General features: G+C 44.6%; 1 protein-coding gene across 1 annotated transcript in view; it reads right to left on the bottom strand.

Moving 5' to 3' along the window:
- Nucleotides 1-16,802, bottom strand: part of LOC309707327 (caM kinase-like vesicle-associated protein) — a 51,842-nt gene extending 35,040 nt beyond the window's left edge. Inside the window, exon 1 of the mRNA XM_082534632.1 lies at nucleotides 16,475-16,802. The gene's annotated coding sequence lies outside the window, so the exon portion shown is untranslated. The remainder of the gene's footprint in view (nucleotides 1-16,474) is intronic.
- Between the last annotated feature and the right edge of the window lie 2,473 nt (nucleotides 16,803-19,275).

Below are 19,275 nucleotides of genomic sequence, written 5' to 3'. Positions count from 1 at the left end.
TATGGCCTTGATAGCCCCGGTGGAATCGCGCCTGCCCACCAGCCCAGGCCCACCTGGTCCTTGGCAGAGCCAAAAGCAAAACTCATTCTCTGCAGGCGATACTTCCTGTTGCACACAGACAAGCGCTGAGCCACCCAAGAAACGTCATTCAGTTTGCATTTCCGCCAATGCTTAAATTGTTCTAGGCATTCATGCATGTTTCACACCCACAGTGTGATCACATTTGTCCTTCTGAAAGGAGACGATAGTTCACTCCAACCACGTCAGATCCAGCACAGCACTCCAACTTAGCCTTACTTATTTTATTGTATGTACCAACGGATGACCCAAAAAGGAAGTTCATTAGATCAAACATTTTATTCATTTAACCTTTTATTCATTGTTGTTAAGTATTTGCTTCAATTTAACAATTCATAAAGTAAATGATCGCATTCATTTTATTAGCAAAAACCCATTCTTAAAATTTTCATTCATGAAGTGAGGCAGAGACTGAGCGAAACAGGCCTTTATGGTCAAATAGCTGCTAAGAAACCACTACTAAGGAAAAGCAGCAAGCAGAAGAGATTTGTTTGGGCCAAGAAACACAAGACATGAACATTAGACCAGTGGAAATCTGTGCTTTGGTCTGATGAATCCGAATTTGAGATGTTTGGTTCCATCCGCCGTGTTTTTGTGTGACACAGAAAATGTGAACGGATGGCCTCTACATGCATGGAGGTGTGATGCTGTGATGGTGTGATGGTGTGGTAGGAAGGCTGGCTAGCACAGCATTCTCCCATCCGGTTTGTGTTTAGTCGGATCATCATTTATTTTTTTAACAGGAAAATGACCCCAAACACACCTGCAGGCTGTGTAAGGGCTATTTGACCAAGAAGGATAGTGATGGATCGCCACATGACTTGGCCTCCACAGTCACCTGACCTAAACCCAACCGAGATGGTCTGGGATGAGACGGATTGCAGAGTGAAAGCAAAAGGGCCAACAAGTGCTCAGCATCTCTGGGAACTCCTTCAAAGCTGTTGGAAAACCATTTCAGGTGACGACCTCATGAAGCTCATCGAGAGAATGCAAAGCAGTAATCAAAGCAAAGGGTGTCATATGCTGTGGGAGTGTCTGGTTGGGCGTGGTCCAGGTTCCTGTCATTTGTCCCTGGGAGTGGAGTTGGCCAGCTCATCACCTGTTGTCAATCTCCGGGGCTCCACCTAGAGGGTTTTTAAGCCAGCACGGCCTGCCACTCCTCGCCAGTTCGTCCTGCTACCATCTGTGGTAAACTCGGCCTCCTCTGAGCTCTGACTCTGTATATCTGGACCTTGGGTTAATATGTTTTTGTTTCCTGTATTCTTCAGATTCTCCACCCATCGCACTCACCAGTAGTGCTGTTTTTGGTCTCCATCCTGTCCTCCCATCTGCTCGGAACCCGAGGATTATATACTCCACTTCTCCTCAGCCTGCCCTTCAGTCTGTATTCTCCATCTCTTCGAAATCTGGACCGGACTCTCCACTCTTGACCCTCTTTGGAATACACCCCTGGCAGCCTTTTCCCCGTTAAATGACTAGGGTCGCCAAGTAAGCCCAAGACTATTCACTGGCACTCCGTACCTTTGTCCCTTACTCGTTTGTTTCCCATTCAGTAACATTTCTCCCCTGTGTTTACAGAAGTTCCCGTTAGAAGTCTCCCCGTGCTCTACGCCGGTTTCTCCGCCCACGGATTTCCTTTAGTTTTCTGCGTATGGTTTTTGTTAAACCCAGTTCCGTTCACGTTTTGTTCTTTTCAATAAATTATACACAGTTCTAAGCAAATTGAGTCTGCTCTTGAGTCCACCGCATTCTCGTCCGTGACAGAACGAACTGGCCACTAATGGACTCAGCGGACCCAATTCGCGCCGCCATTAACAAACAGGGCGCGGTGTTAGGACGGCATGAACAGACTTTGACGTCCTTAATGGACCAGTGTAATGCTATCAGTGAAAAACAGGAGGAGTTACTTACCCGGTTGTCAGAAATCAGGGAGCCTAATCCACCCGTTTTTCCTAGTCAGCCGGGACCGTTGCCTGCACCCGCTGTTGCGCGTCCTGAATCGGCTTATCGGGGCATCTCTTCTCCTCCACCGGAGCCTTTTCATGGAGAGCTGGGGCTGTGTGGGGGGTTCCTGTTTCAGTGGTCGTTGTTCGTCAATCGCATGCCGCACGCGTTTCCTAATGAGGCTGCCAAGATTTCCCATTTTGTTGGGTTGCTTAGGGGTAAGGCGCTTGCGTGGGCTGAGGCGTTTTTGTTTTCTCATCCTATTGCCTCGTGTTCCTATGAGGACTTCCTCAAGGAATTCAAGGCTACGTTCGCTCACCCGATCTCTGAGGGTACTGCAGCTAAGAGGCTGTTGGGACTCCGCCAGGGAAAACGCAGCGTTGCGGAATATGCGATCGAGTTCCGCACCGCTGCTGTTGAAGCGGGTTGGCCGGATGCTGCGCTGCGGGGTATTTTCCTAGCGTCCCTTTCCGAACAACTGAAGGATCAGCTGGCTGTGCACGACGAGCCGGCCACGTTTGAAGCGCTTGCCTCTCTTGCTCTCAGGATCGATAGTCGACTGAGGGAGAGAGACGCTGAGAGGCGGTCCAAACCCTCTCCGTCTCTGTTTCGACCCGCGGCCGTTTCGGCGTTACCCCCGTCGCTTCCGGTGACATCATCCGTCCGTTCTCGATCTCCTTCCCCTGAGCCTATGCAGATTGGCCGCGCTCGGCTCACTCCTGAGGAGCGGGAGCGGCGTTTCCGAGCCGGAGAGTGCTTCTACTGCGGGGGAAGCGGCCATCGCATCGCTGTTTGCCCAGTCCGGCCAAAAGGCGTGGCCCGCCGGTAAGTCCGGGGTTACGGGTGGGCAGTGTTTTTAAGAGTGATAAACCCCGTTTTTTGCTTTCGGTTTCGTTGATGTCCGGTACTAAGGCTCATTCTCTCCGTGCTCTCGTTGACTCCGGGTCGGAGCAGAATTTGATAGATGCTGCGGTGGCTAAATTGTTCGATTTGCCCCTCATTCCGCTCGAGCCTCCGATCCCGGCCGCCGCTCTGAATAATGAGGTGTTCGCGATGATCACTCACCGGACCGCGCCTGTCAAGTTAGTCACGTCAGGTAATCATCAGGAAGACATAACTCTCTTTGCCACCTCTTCCCTTGACGTGCCAGTGATCCTTGGTTTTCCGTGGTTGCAGAAGCACAATCCGCACATTGACTGGGCAGGGAAGAAAGTAGCGAGTTGGAGTTTGTTTTGGCTCGCCAACTGTTTAAAGTCAGCTCTGCCCTCGGGGGCTTTTGTTTCTCCTCCAGTGGTTGTCTCCCCCCCTGACCTTTCCTCTGTCCCTCCTGAATATCATGATCTACAAGAAGTGTTCAGTAAAGACAGGGCTCTGTCGCTGCCTCCTCATCGGCCCTATGATTGTGCTATTGATCTCCTCCCCGGTGCCCCTCTGCCCTCCAGCCGTCTCTATAACCTGTCCCGTTCAGAGAGGGGGACTATGGAGACGTACGTCCGGGATTCGCTGGCGGCCGGTCTCATTCGTCCTTCTTCTTCACCGGTGGCCGCTGGTTTCTTTTTTGTTTCTAAAAAGGATGCGTCGCTCCGGCCGTGCATTGATTATAGGGGCCTTAATGCGATCACGATTAGGAACAGGTATCCCCTGCCTTTGATCAGTTCAGCTTTCGAACCCCTCCACGGGGCCACTGTCTTCTCTAAGTTGGACTTGAGGAATGCATACCACCTTGTCCGCATAAGGGAGGGTGACGAGTGGAAGACTGCTTTTAACACTCCTCTGGGGCATTTTGAATACCTGGTGATGCCGTTTGGCCTCACCAATGCCCCTGCAGTCTTCCAGGCACTGGTGAATGACGTGCTCCGGGATTTTTTTGAATGTTTTTGTGTTTGTTTATCTGGACGACATTCTGATTTTTTTCTCAGTCCCTTGAGGAACATCGGGTGCATGTCTGGAGTGTGCTGCAGCGACTGTTGGAGAACCGCCTTTATGTGAAGGCCGAGAAGTGTGACTTTCATGTCTCGTCTATCTCGTTTCTGGGCTACTTACTGGCGGAAGGGCAGGTGAAGACGGACCCTGTAAAAGTTAAGGCAGTGGTGGAGTGGCCCGTTCCTGGTTCGCGTAGACAGCTGCAGCAATTCCTTGGCTTCGCAAATTTCTACAGGCGTTTTGTCAGGGACTACAGTCGGGTGGCTGCACCTCTCACTCGCCTTACTTCCTCCCAGGTCCCCTTCGTTTGGTCCCCCGAGGCTCACTCGGCCTTTGCCACACTCAAGCGACTTTTCACTTCGGCTCCTGTTTTAGTCCATCCTGACACGAGTAGGCAGTTTGTGGTGGAGGTTGATGCTTCAAGTGTGGGGGTGGGGGCTGTGCTGTCTCAGCGTTCTGGTCCTCGTGGCAAGCTCCAGCCCTGCGCCTATTTTTCTCGACGCCTTTCTCCTGCCGAACAGAACTATGACGTTGGGGATAGGGAGCTCCTGGCCATTAAGTTGGCTTTGGAGGAGTGGCGCCACTGGCTGGAGGGGTCGGAACATCCATTTATCATCTGGACAGATCACAAGAATCTGACTTATCTCAGAACGGCTAAAAGACTGAACTCCCGCCAGGCTCGGTGGTCCCTTTTCTTTGCTCGATTTAACTTTGATATTTCCTATCGCCCTGGTTCCAGGAATCTTAAACCCGATGCTCTGTCTCGCCAGTACTCCTCGGACTCGGACTCCCGGGACCCGGAGCGCATTCTCCCTTCCACCTGCAGGATTGGCTCCCTCACCTGGGATGTGGAGGAGGCTATACGCCAAGGACTACGGGACGACGTTGATCCGGGAACCGGCCCGCCCGGTCGGCGTTTTGTGCCCTCTGCCGCCCGGTCGGCTGTTATCCATTGGATCCATACAGCCCGGTTTACTTGCCATCCGGGAGTGAGGAGGACCACGGCTTTGTTGAAGAGGTATTTCTGGTGGCGTTCTATGGACAAGGATGTGAAGGCTTATGTAGCTGCCTGTTCCGTTTGTGCCCGTAACAAGACCTCTAATCGGCCCCCGTCTGGCTTACTCCGACCGCTGAGTACCCCGCATAGGCCTTGGTCTCATATCGCCTTGGATTTTGTTACCGGCCTCCCAGCCTCTTCGGGGAAGACGGTGGTTCTGTCCATAGTTGATCGGTTTTCCAAGGCGGCTCACTTCGTGGCCCTGGACAAGCTGCCGACGGCTGCAGAGACCACCCAGCTCCTTACAGACCATGTGTTCCGTCTTCATGGCATACCCTCGGAGATTGTGTCTGACAGGGGGCCTCAGTTTGTCTCCCGAGTGTGGAAGGCCTTCTGTACGGCCCTGGGTGCCAAGGTCAACTTGAGTTCTGGTTTCCATCCGCAGACCAATGGCCAGACTGAGCGTTTGAACCAGGAGTTGGAATCCGCTCTTCGCTGCGTCTCGTCACTGAACCCGGCGGCCTGGTCGTCTCAGTTGCCTTGGGTGGAGTATGCCCATAATTCTCTCACGTCTTCGGCGACGGGTTTGTCGCCCTTTGAGGCCTCGCTGGGATATCAGCCACCGTTGTTCCCAGAGGATGGGGCGGATTTGGCTGTTCCTTCGGTCCAGCATCACCTTCAACGCTGCCGGCGGGTGTGGCGGAGGGTCCGGCGGGCTCTCCTTGCAACTGTCGACCGGCAACGGGATTATGCGGATCGTCGCCGCTCTGTCGCTCCGGCGTATCGGCCTGGACAACGGGTGTGGCTTTGTGCTAAGGACATTCCCTTGCGGTCGCTTTCTCGAAAGTTGGCTCCCCGCTATGTTGGCCCCTATGAGATCACTGCTGTCGTCGGCCCATCGGCGGTCCGTCTCAGGCTCCCGGCTTCCTGGCGTGTCCATCCGACGTTTCACGTCTCTCAGGTCAAGCCGGTCCGTAGCAGTCCTCTGTGTCCACCGCCTGTTCCCCCGCCTCCCGCCCGGCTCGTGGACGGTCATCCGGCCTATTCGGTCCGGCGGATCGTTGACGTGCGCCGCCGTGGTCGTGGTGTCCAGTACCTGGTGGACTGGGAGGGGTATGGGCCTGAGGAGCGTTCTTGGGTTCCCCGGTCGCTCGTTCTGGACCCGTCTCTGATCGCTGCGTTTCGTTCCTCCCCTCGCAGGGCCCGGTCTGGGGGGTCGCCGGGTGGCGGCCCTTGAGGGGGAGGTACTGTCATATGCTGTGGGAGTGTCTGGTTGGGCGTGGTCCAGGTTCCTGTCATTTGTCCCTGGGAGTGGAGTTGGCCAGCTCATCACCTGTTGTCAATCTCCGGGGCTCCACCTAGAGGGTTTTTAAGCCAGCACGGCCTGCCACTCCTCGCCAGTTCGTCCTGCTACCATCTGTGGTAAACTCGGCCTCCTCTGAGCTCTGACTCTGTATATCTGGACCTTGGGTTAATATGTTTTTGTTTCCTGTATTCTTCAGATTCTCCACCCATCGCACTCACCAGTAGTGCTGTTTTTGGTCTCCATCCTGTCCTCCCATCTGCTCGGAACCCGAGGATTATATACTCCACTTCTCCTCAGCCTGCCCTTCAGTCTGTATTCTCCATCTCTTCGAAATCTGGACCGGACTCTCCACTCTTGACCCTCTTTGGAATACACCCCTGGCAGCCTTTTCCCCGTTAAATGACTAGGGTCGCCAAGTAAGCCCAAGACTATTCACTGGCACTCCGTACCTTTGTCCCTTACTCGTTTGTTTCCCATTCAGTAACATTTCTCCCCTGTGTTTACAGAAGTTCCCGTTAGAAGTCTCCCCGTGCTCTACGCCGGTTTCTCCGCCCACGGATTTCCTTTAGTTTTCTGCGTATGGTTTTTGTTAAACCCAGTTCCGTTCACGTTTTGTTCTTTTCAATAAATTATACACAGTTCTAAGCAAATTGAGTCTGCTCTTGAGTCCACCGCATTCTCGTCCGTGACAAAGGGTGGTTATTCTGAAGAATCTAAAATCTAAAACATGTTTAGAGTTATTTCACACTTTTTTGTTTACTACATAATCCCATATGTGTTCATTCATAGTTTTGATGCCTTCAGTGACAATCTACAATGTAAATAGTCATAAAAATAAAAATAAAGAAAGACCATTAAATGAGAATGTGTGTCCAAACCTTTGACTAGTAGTGTATATATATCGATAGGCTCATTATAGTAAGATAATAACTTAACTTGGTTAAAGCCTTGTTTACCCAACACTATCACTAACAATGTCTTCCTTGTACTTAATGTTAAATAAGAAGAGATTTTTGCCAAACATACTGAACACATATGCACACACAGACGGGGTAAATCTGTAACCTATGAGCTGATGATACAGTAACATAGTGCAACACACTTACTGGCTCAGAGGAGTCCTTTGTAAATGACTGGAAAAGCATTACTTCTACATGTGCTAGTTAAAAAAACCTCCTGGTCTATAGCATTTGAAATTGATGCCACAACGTTAATTATAAGCAGATATAAACACATAACGCCAACTATGGGAAAGCAGCAGCACACTAATGCTTTGTTACATTGTATTGCAATTGTAATAACTTGCCCACTGAAATAGAGCAGACTCTACCGATAACGCTCATGTAATGTGGCTAAAAGCTTCTGAAGAGTTGCAAAAAGGCCCTTGAGGTTAAAACACTTCTTCTTCCGGTGGCACTTTTTTGAACATGTACGGCAGATTTAAGTATTCTCGTTGCTGTTGCTATGTATCAGAGTCCTTTAAAAGGATGCATGCTTCTTGACATGTGGCTCTCTTTTAATAATGCTCTCATGACGACAATGTTCCTGGCAGAAACAACATGCAACTGTTGAGGCACAACAAAGCCAGTCTGAAGTGACTGACTCATTTAATTCTATGATGGTTGGTGGCAAGTGAATGTATACGAATGTGTGCTGGGAAAACAGGAGCGGGTACACTAAAAACCCATGGGGTCAGTCCTCCTATGCTTGCTTGGCCTTTTTTGGTATAAGTTAAGAACAGGCTAACTGCAAAAAAACCCTAGAAATGGTGCTTCTTTACCTCCCACGTGAATGAAGAAAGCCTACCTCTGAGGCCTTTCTCCAGTCAGTAGTAGCTGTCTGTACCTAAATATACTTTCCTCTCTTTTCTTGCTTGGTCTAGGCAGTGATACAGTTAATCTCCTCTCTGTGTGCTGCTGCGTTCCATAAGAAGAGAATGAAAGGGAGAGAAGCGTATATACACGCTGAAAAAACAAGCAGGGAGGAGTGGCGAGGGGCCAGGTGACTCAGAACATGTGACAGGGGGGTCATTGCGGTGGGAGGCAGTGAGATGAATGACTGAGGTGTGAATCCGAATCGCTAATGGAGGCATCCACCCCCACCAACCCCTCTCTTCCTGAAGTCTGCGATTAGCTCATCTCCAGCCTAATGTCAGGCTACAGGGCTTCATCTTTTGAGCCAGGCGTTTGAATATTCCTGTTTTAATGTGAGAATCTGCAAAATTTCCAGATCTTCTCTGTGGTATTTGTTTATGCAACAGAGAAAACCAGATAAAGTGCATACATGGAAATTGTTCATTTCTGCTTTTCACGGGCTGTTTTGATGTACGACGGCTTGACCATTTTGCTTTATGTAAAATCTGAAACGCTTCCTTTTCACACTTCAGCAGCTAATCTGACCATTCACTCTGCCTGTTGTTAGTTGCCTTGGTTACACAGTCAGTGTGGCATCATAGTACAGTACCGATCCTGCTCAATGCAGAGAAGCGCACTGAGCAGAAGGGTGTGTGTTGCACGCTGCATATTACTAAAATTGGAAGACTTTTTTTTTTTCATCTTTTGGATGTCCAAGACGTTTGTTTATGTCACCAAACATCGAGTAGAGATAAAATATTCATGTACATTACAGCGCAGATAAGTGCTTCTGTTGTTGCCTTTCGTGCAAGAAGAGCAGGAACAGTTGTTTTGAATGATTTTTTTATTAGATCTGCTCATTCAAGTCTACCACCTGCTCCCTCGGCTCAGTTTCCCTCCTCCCTTATCTGTAGTCGAGTGGGATTCATTCAATGTGAAGCTTCTACTTCTTATTAAAGAAGAAGGTTGTCAAATTAGCAAAGGATACAAATTTGCTCAGATATGGGACAGACTGAGACAAAACTACTGTCTGAAATCTTGGAATATGGCTGAATCCATCAGGATGTCATAATACAACAACATGTATGAAGGATAGATGGATCTTTTGCAGTGATGATCTTAGAACTAACACCTAAATGTGCAGTCCTGTTTGGCATATCGAAACTTATTGTTGAGTTCGGCTCATTGTTTACCTAAACACACTGTTTTGGGCCATTGTTAGCAGTCCTACTGTTCCACTGTTCATGAACGTCTAAATTTAGATTTACTTTAAACTTTTAAATGGAAAAACAAAGATCTAATTGTAGCGGGAAATAAACATAAACACAAGATCAACCCAAACCAATCTAATACCAGAGAAAGAGAGCTGATAGCTGGGATATGTGCTGCAAAGCCAGTTCGGGATATCCTGGGTTTTATTCAACCCAAAATTCAAAGTCCCATTAAGCGGTGTCATGAGGGTGTTTTCAACTCTGTTTGTGAACCCAGGTGTTCTGAATCTAACTGTGAGAGGTGAAATAGGCAAGTGTAGCTGTGTATTTCTCTCAAGAACTCAAAGCTATATGCTGCATACAAAGCCACGAGAGAAAACTGGCAAAACTGTTCCATCAATAGGGCACAAGGAGAGCATCTAACAATAATTACACTTGTGTATTCCAGTGATTAAATATGTTGCTTTGATATATTCTTGTAGTGCGTAAGTCAGTTTTAGCCTCATTCTTTGTGCTGGAATCCTGACAGTATTAAATGATCCTGGGAGCTTAATATATAGTCATAATTCAAAACAGTATGAAGGCTTACTTGCAGATCTTATAGTGTCAACAAATGCAAGGCTTTAAAGCTCTAATCGCTCTGTCTTTTAGGATTATATCACCATACAAAGACCTTTAGAGCAATGAAATGGCAGCTCCCAATGCTGAGAATTTATTTCTTTTATATAAGATAAGTAGGCGCTCATCAGGGAAGGACACTTTTTAAAAAAAAATTTGTAAGAGCCCCTCTCACAAGCTGTCCACCGTGCTTCACTGGATCTTCTATGCAAGGCGGTGCTTTTATATGCATTGATATAAATCACTGCACGATATAAATCATCTCGCACATAACTTTTCTTGAGAAGGTTGTGTCGTCTTAAACACTCTGAGAATAAGGATAACAAGGTTAATAAGGATATCAGCCGTTAGATGACTTTCTGTTTTGCTTCTAAAAGTAAAAAGCTAGACTCCACCCACACAAGATAGGCAAACATGTACATTTAGCACCTAAAAAGAGTGCTAATTTCCTCAAGAGATCAGAAGTAAGAGAGGTGATAGTGGGCTTTTTTTAGTGGTTTTAGGTTTCTGTTCTGTAACTTCCTTTTATAGTCCTGAACTATCACTTGAGCATCACCCCAAGCTTTTGGCTTTGGCCCTCTGCATCTGGGGTCCTGTTTTTCAGGCCCTCCTCTCCTGTGGTTCATTATACAGCTTTTTATGAAGTTGCGTAACAGCTTGGTGTCAACTGTTTGCTTTAGCTTTCTCTCTCAAGGTGACATCTGGTCAGTGTTGTGTTCACAACCAGTTTCCAGGGCCCCCAAAGTGGTCAACAACCCCTCAGATAACCCAGGTTTAATGCTGTGTTTTATTGAGGCAATAAAGATAATGGAAGCTGCATACAACTAGCCAATGCCAAGCTATTTAAACAACAATTAAAAAACAGAATCCTACTTCCATTTGGAAATTACTAATTTGAGAATATACAATGAGACAATAGTGATTAAGCCTGCAGTTCACGTATGATTGAAGTTGCTTCCTTTAGAAAAAACAAAATCCTTGCCCTCCTTTAACATTTCTGATTTAATTGCACACTGTCTTAAAAGCTGCCAGCTCTATCACCGAGCCTTTCCTCCCCATTCTCCTCTTTTCTGCCAGAAGCCAAAGCCGCAGTGTTACACTTCTGAAAACTGCAAACTGACAAATCTGAGCTTGTCATCTTGCTTGAAATCCAGAGCGAAGTCAGAAAACACACACAGACAATACAGCCTGCTCAAGCTGAAATACGCCTCCGTTTGAAGGTGTCTAAAAAATACTTTCTATCCCTCAGGCTGAATTCAGACTCTCATTAAGTCCTGATTCAGGGGGCAACTCAAGGCACATCTCTGCCCACGTGACCATGGTGACAAACGACCAGAGCGCCATTGATTGTAGTCACGCAACAGCCCCGTTGTATTCAGGTCCTGTCATACAACTTTAATGAAAACAGATTGCCCCTGTCCTTCAACTGTGCAACATGCAACAGGGACCAGAGCCACATGTAGGCAAGACAGTATTAAAAGAGACAGAAAAACCAATAACATTCCTCATGCGCAGAACACAACAAACATGAAAGTGCTTCATTTTTTTGTCCCAGATAATAATCTTGTTACATCGACAGTAGTTTTTTTATTTAACTGATTTCGGAAGTTAAAAGGAAATATCGCTAGAAATTTCAACACATTTCATCAGCGTTTTGTTCTATAGGGCAGAAACATACTGCAGACATGCACTGATGTGCAAAATGTCAACGTCTAAATTTTCTTTAGACCCTCAAATATTAATGGAAACAACAATTTGTTTCAAGATGCAACACCACAAATCAACATCGCTTTAAGCCCCCTTTTTCTTCTCACTACTGTGAATGAGAAAATAACAGAGCAGGCAAAGTAGGGTGACAAACTGCCAATGACAGCAATAGGTAGCCTGTTACTTCTAATGCAGTGTGAAAAGGAGATGTGCCAGATCAGGACCACACCAACGTCACTGCCTGATTTTTGCATAAGCAACTCACTTGCGGATGAAAATGTCAGACAACGGCAGAGCGAATCAATCCTGAGGTGAAATATTAATCTGCTTCAATTTAAAATTCCCCTTTAAATTTTCTATTTGTGGATGGCCAGGCAGCGTGGCTCTTTGAAGCTTCGTGGTGCTGTGGTAACCCTTCCTCTAAAGATGAGGTTTGAGGATAGAAACAACTCCTTCCTGCGTGATTTCCACATGGACACACTCTCTCAATTTATAAGGCTCTTAATTGTTTCCTCTCCGTAAACAGAGCCGGCAGCGTGACATGCTACAACACAACCACGCTCCGTGTCTTCCCCTGGTACGACCCATAATGACTCATGTCAACAACTTGTCCCAAGTGCCTGCAGAGAAAAAACCAGCCTAATAAGAAAGCAGCGGTGAGAGACTGACAATCCACAGCTGATCTGCTCTACAGAGCATGCACTGGCATCTTTCTTTTTTTCTTTTCCCATCAGCTTCCGCCTCCCTCACAACACCAAATTACAAAACACGTTGCAGTAAATAAGCAGAGCTGCAATACCAAGGAGAGAAACAAACAAAGCATCTTAAAAAAGTAAAGGTGAGAGTAAACAATGATCCATGCGAGGCACTGCACAGTCAGTGGTGTGTGGAAGTTGAAACATGGACAAAAATAGTTTCCTGATACATATTGCATGTGCAACTACAGCCTGTAGCTCAGTGCTGTGGAAGTATCATTATACTGAACAACTCTTGAGGCGTGCAGATGTCAGAGCCTATTTTACAGCCTCTGAAAACTTGATCTCTGATATTAGACTAGGATCTCACAAGTAAAAAGACATTAGCTGAGGCAGATTTCACAAAATATTTGAAGTTCCATTTATTATTATTGTTATTTTTTTTAATAAACTCATCTAATGCGTATCATTAGAGCTCTGTGGGTGTGGATTCATTGGATTTCACTGATTGTATATGAAACTTGGACGTAACTACTGTGACTTTTAAAGCCTTGGTCAGAGTAACTTGTAATCGTTGCATCTTAGTTTCTGAAGCCAGTCAAACCAGTCTGGACTCCAACATCATGTCATATGTAATAAGACTTGAAGAGATCAGGGAAGAGGTCTTTTGTGAGGAGTCTCTCACAGATTAGTAAGAATGTACTGAGTTCACTTTTCACAGAAGCTATGTCCATCTTTCATACAGGGTCTATGTGAAAAAGAAAAAGAACATAATTAGATTCTTAAATACTGGATTGATGCAAAAAGAGTTTTTTTGCATCTGCGTTTTCAAACAGTCGCCCAACTTCCCACTGGATAGAAGGACAGAGAAAAAAAATACATGAAATGTCCTGTGTGATTAAAAACAGAGGATGATGCTCAGTGCAGCTGACAGTCCACCTGACTGATTTTATATTTTATCGATTTTATACATCGGTGCACAATTCCAGACGCTGACTGTTGCATGCCACTCGTGAAAGTGATGATGGTCAATTCCACAGATGTATTTTCTTCTTCTGCTTTTATCAGCCTCCCAATGTATAATAATAAATCAGTAATAACATTTATTATTATAGCTGCTGTGATGTGTTTTAACAGTCAGAGGATGATCTGGAAGGCTGTTTGTATTGAAAATTCATTACTATAGGAGCTGTACCGTAGGAGCTTACAAGGATTCTGACAGTCAACCAGTAATGTATGCATACACTGTATGCTCAGTGTACTCATTTTAAATGCAACCTCCCTCTCTGTCACAAACGTGAGCGTCTTCTCTTTCATGTTGAGATTAGCAGCTTAATGTTAGATGCTGCATTGCGTGAGTGCTTAACAGCTGCCACAGGTATCACTGCAGGATTTTTTACTATAGCATACCCCTTATTTTCCTCTCACTCACTTGTCACAGTGGGGTATTGATTCACTGTAAATGGAGTGCTACAAGCACGGATACAGCAGCCGCTGTGCACTTAGTCTCTGACTTGATGGTATCACTTATTCCTGCTTGGCCGTTTGAGTCACGTGAGGCCAGCTTCGACTTCAATTTGATGGGCGGACAGGAGCCGCAGCAAAATTAGGAAAGCCGTCAAATGAAGCATATTAATTTAAACAGGGCACCCTGAATCAGAGATAATAGTGGCAGCATTTGCATACGTGGAAGTGGAAGTCAGCATGATTTATTTTGTTTACAGTATATGGTTTGCTGTGAGCATCACATCATATTTGCATGGCACCACATTTATGAAACTGAGGGTCTGCAGGCTGTTTGGAAATGGTTTCTAATGAGCAACAATGCATCATGCAATTTAATTTTCTCTCTGCTGAAATGTAGCATTTAATATGTTTGGCATGCTTATTAAGTCTAGAAAAATATTTTTTTAAGTGAAATAAACAGTTTAAATGGTAAAAATGTGTATCTATGAGGCATACCTCACATCTGTGTTATGTAAAGTCAATACAACAGTCAGCCTCTGCAGTGGCTGAGTATCCACATGCCTTTTGATTCCGCTCTTCAAAAGGAGAGACCGCACTCACACGCTACAGTCCTCATAAAAACAGCCCGTCCCATCTCTTATTACTTTATCTCTAACCCTGCCACACTCGGTGGATGTTTCTTCTGACTTAAGTCATTAAACTCCCCTCGCCCACTATGTTTATTTTCTCACAACATTGAAAACAATGTAATGAAAAATACCACACTGGGAGCATCTGTGTAAGCAGCACAGCCTCCTCCAAAATGAGCAAACTCCTCTGCTCCTCCTCATCACTGCATCACTGTTTCCACTTGTTAGAGCAGAAAAGAAATGCTATATATATATGATAATCTCACCGGTCCTCTGTGTGATATCTCACTGCAGTACATACCAATTTATGTACCAATATTGTGGCTCACTCTGTGTTCAGATCTACACACAGTACAGGCGCTCAGCACAACTCAGCTTTTTATGTTGGTCTTGCACATTAGTGGCTCTCAGCGGTCCCACAAAAATTTTAATGAGCACAAATAAACTATCTCAGAGACAAAGGATACAGTGTAATATTACATAATTGAATGTGCTGCAGTACTTTGAGAAAAAGCACAGATTTGAATGAGCAAACCTCGTGAAAGTGATCCCACAGCTACTTCTACAGACCAGGGGAACCAGCTCTGCTCTTCTCCCAATTATTTCTATTAATTAGCAATGTTACTGTTGTCCTCGTAGATAAACCAACAATAACAGATTCGTACATTTGCATTTGCCTTTTTCAAAACAGTCGCTGCACCTTCCACATCTATATTGTGCCAGAAGCTCACGCAGAGTCAAGAGCAGTTGCAATGCAAAGTTGGAGCAGCTCTCTCCCCGGAGATCTAATTGTGTACAAATTGCGAGGCTAGGTGGTAATCTGCTGCACTTTCCTGCTGCCACTGGGGCCACATGGGGTTAAGCGGAGGTCTGGACCTCTTCTGGGACTAAACAAATCATTACATACAGCTCACCAGTGCATCACCCTTCTTAAAGTACCTTAAGGACATGAGTTAATGATGAATGGCATGACTCTATAATGGAAATGCTGTAGTATTTATTTTCCTATGTAATTCTGAGTGTGACTCAATCATCTGGCAAGGGTACGGCTTCTATCCATTGCTAGCTGTTCTTGAGAGATCCTGATTTCAGCATAAAAAATAAAAAAAATCTAAGATTTCCAACAAAACTAAACTTAATTGAATTAATACAAAGGTCATCAGTGCAATTTAGTGGTTTAAATTACCACTACCTAAAACATTTGCCCCTCATGACATATGTGAGGCATAATGAAAAACATGTCATTAAAACTTTTTGTTGATTAATTTGACCCGATTTGACCCGAACACGACAGGAAGGTTAAGTCAATTTTTTACATTCACATCTGGAAGTTTTCATCTGCTTCTGAGCAATGACAAAATGACTTAAGGTAAACCTCATTCAACAGCAGGTCTCAAAGGAACATTATTGACCTTTGACATGTCACCGTTTGCCAGCTTATTTTCCCCACGGTGAAAGTTTGCTCTGCAGAGTGGCAATCGCCAGCACCGATCGTTTTATGATTGAATTTATCTGGGTGATGTGAGAGCATCTCCTGCACGTTCAGCATCAGCACGTACTGTGCATGTGTTTGTGCCGGGGGAACCAGTGAAGATAGAGTGCTGTAATAAACTCTGGGAATAGAAACTAGAGTGAAACTTGCTGTTAAGAATAAATAAATAATTAAACAAGGATTGGAGGTGTTAAGGATTCCAGTTCATTCTTCTGTATTCTTATTATTGGCGGACTTCGTTACATATTCAAATCCAGTTTTCTTGTGGATGCGATCACTAATGAAAAAGTGGTAACATGTGGTAAAATGTGGATGTCACATAACTTCATTATATATATATATATATATATATATATATATATATATAGTAACCAAAATCGTCAGGTTGCAATAGTCATTTTATTCAGCACATTCTACAGAACAAACCCAAATGTTTGGGTTTACTAAACAGATCGATAAAATAAAGCCTGTACGTGGTCGCTTTTTTTTTCTCTTTCACATTCCTAAATGTGGACGGCTATTCAGAAAAGAAAAAAAAAAACACCACAACTTACCTTGACTCCAAATTCCGCCACTAAACGTAGGATCCAGTGCCTGTCAAAGTCGAGTCTGTCCTCACTCCCCACTCCTATTACACTTTACGTCCCTGTGAAGTTCAGAGAAATAAAAAGTACTTCTACAGCCGATTCTAGCGCTCCTGCAGCCTGTGGTACTGTACCATCTGTTGTGCCCGTGTGCGTCGAGATCTGCACGGAGAGCAGGAGAGGAGATAGGAGGAGAAAGGAGGGGAGGAGGGGAGAAAAGGGAGCGAAGGGTCCGGAGCGCACGGCACAGCGAATAGGACACAGTGGGTACGGAGGAGGAGGGGGGGGGGGGCGCAGAGACAGGAGTTAATCTCAGATATACTGATAAAACTAAGAAAAGCGGAAAGAAAAGAAGTAAATTAAAAGAAAAAAGGTGATTTTAGGGTTAAGCGAGTTGAGATGTCGCCTTCAGATAGGTTCACTCGTTTGTAACCTCGAGTGATTGATTGACACATAAAAGCAGTGTGAACGTATTATGCGTGTGTAAGTTTGCTACCAGCAACTGTGTTAACAAACTTAGCCGTCAGAACGGAAGGGAACGCCGGGTGTGGGTGATGTAGAAAAAAAAATGACTCTGACCGATGTGCTGGCAGCAAATCAGAGCCATGAAGCTTCTGCTATGGCTCGGTGTGATGGACTGATTTACTTTGATTTACCGAGTACGGAAACAACACTGACAGATTTAATGATCTTTATATTTTTTAGTGCATCACTTAAATACAGATTCAATCAGTTTATTTTTTAAAATCCTTCTTAATTAATGTTCTAGTGCCTCCTTTCAGACTCCACACCGTTTAGGTGAAGTAAACTCATTTGTACCATCGTTTGTTTGCTTGTTTCTTGTTCCGTGTTAAAATGTTTTCTCCTTTTTTCTTTTTCCTTCTTTCTTTTTTGAAATAGAGGTGTTGATCCAGCTGTGAGGTTACAGGTTGACTTTTTTTACTCATTGAGACCTGCATTTATGCCCTTTAAAGCCCATACAGGTGTATGAGCACATAAACGAGGAATTGTGAAAAAGAAAAAATTCTTACACGAATTGTTTTTAAATCTGTAAATAATGATGATAAATAAATAAATGATAAGTATTGTGCAATCACGTGCACCTCCAGACATTTTTCATAAGTGTGGCCATGTGGGGAGCGACTAAAAGTACTGGGATGGCACACCAAAATTACAAATTGAAGTTTTACTGTACTGTTGTCAAATATAGATCACTTGAAAAATATGTCCAAAAAGAAAGGATATGAGTAGTTAATTTCCTGCTATTAAAGATGATATCACTGAAAATAGGTACAAATGACAACCAAATAAGATTTTGAAATCCATGATAATCTGTTTTAATAGATTCATTGACAGACTGACTGAATGGAAGTCCCAACCATCACTTTAATGATTCTTAGCAGAGCTGAGGAGAAGCAGCTGAAGTTATAGTAAATGCCATCACATCACAAAATGATCTTTTAAAATCTCTTAATTGGAGAATGAACTACGATCTTTAGTTAATTCTCATGATTATTCTGTATGTTCAACTGTTTAAAGTTATTGCATTTTAACATGTGGAGTTTTCTGTGGAGATCTTTATAATCCCTTCTTGTGGCTTTTTTGTGACACAACTGGCAAAGTTTTATGTTTTATTCAGTAGGTATTGCATCAAACCATTTTGGAGTGTAGTGCTTTTTGTGATTATATGACTATATCTTTAGTATAAAGGAGTTCCACTGACAACCGTACAAAGGTGATGGCAGAGATCTCTCTGGGTCACTGCCATGTCACAAGTACAATGAGAAAATCTGTTTTTTTCTTGGTTTTTTTTTCGTCGCTGGGATGCAGGAACCTATATGAAGCTAATTCAAGAATCTGACTGTTATTGGAGATGAAATGTTGCTCTAACATTCTAAAAACCCTGAAGCATCCTAATGTCCACAAACATTAGAAATGAAGTGTGGGGGGAACATATAGGCTAATGGAAAACCTGGTACTGAAAGCAACAAATGGATGGAGACAACATTCAATGCTCCATATGTGCTCACAAATAAAAGGCCAAAAGAGTCCAGAAATTATATTTAATAGAAACAAAGATTTTTAATAACTAATCTAAATGAATTACTCTAAAGACTCCCAACAAACAGTTTTACAAACTGTTCTACCACCTCGTGCAAAAAGAAATAGATTCAGCAGAAATCTGCTGAGCCAAATAAACCTGAAGCTTCCCACCCAGGACGAACATTTTCGCTGCGTCGCAGACAGACCGTTGACCGCGGTATCACTGGGTGCCATCTGGAAGTATTGAGAGAAGCCAACATGTCATACTGGTCATTTATAACTAATGCCAACTGGGATCACGAGTTTTCAGCTATTCACGATGTGCTCACCAGCATCGATCACTCTTACGATGGCGTGGCAGAGGAGCTTTGCAGCAATGCGAGGTCATTTATTTCCAGGGATCGGTGCACTGTGTTGAATAGTTTTACCTCAGCCTTCTCAGAAGCATGTGTTATGAAACACTAATCTTTTTTAACCAAGCGTACGTGTTGATTTTTATACTTCTAGGTGATAATAGTTAAGTTTGACCTCTGGATACACCCGTTACCTGTTACTTCCTCTTTCTAGCAGACACGACACTGAGAGCAGTCTAGTAACTGAAATTTTGATAAGAAAGCAAGCCAGGATTCCTCAAGAACTAAGCATTATTTCCTGAGCTGCTACAAAGTTTACCTGTTTAAGGAGATATTAATATACTTCTTATCTCTCTCTGCATGTTCACGAACAAA

Source organism: Aulonocara stuartgranti (genome assembly GCF_965226115.1).
Source record: "Aulonocara stuartgranti genome assembly, chromosome: 5".
Taxonomy (NCBI): Eukaryota; Metazoa; Chordata; class Actinopteri; order Cichliformes; family Cichlidae; genus Aulonocara; species Aulonocara stuartgranti.
This window is presented reverse-complemented; position numbering and strand designations above follow the sequence as displayed.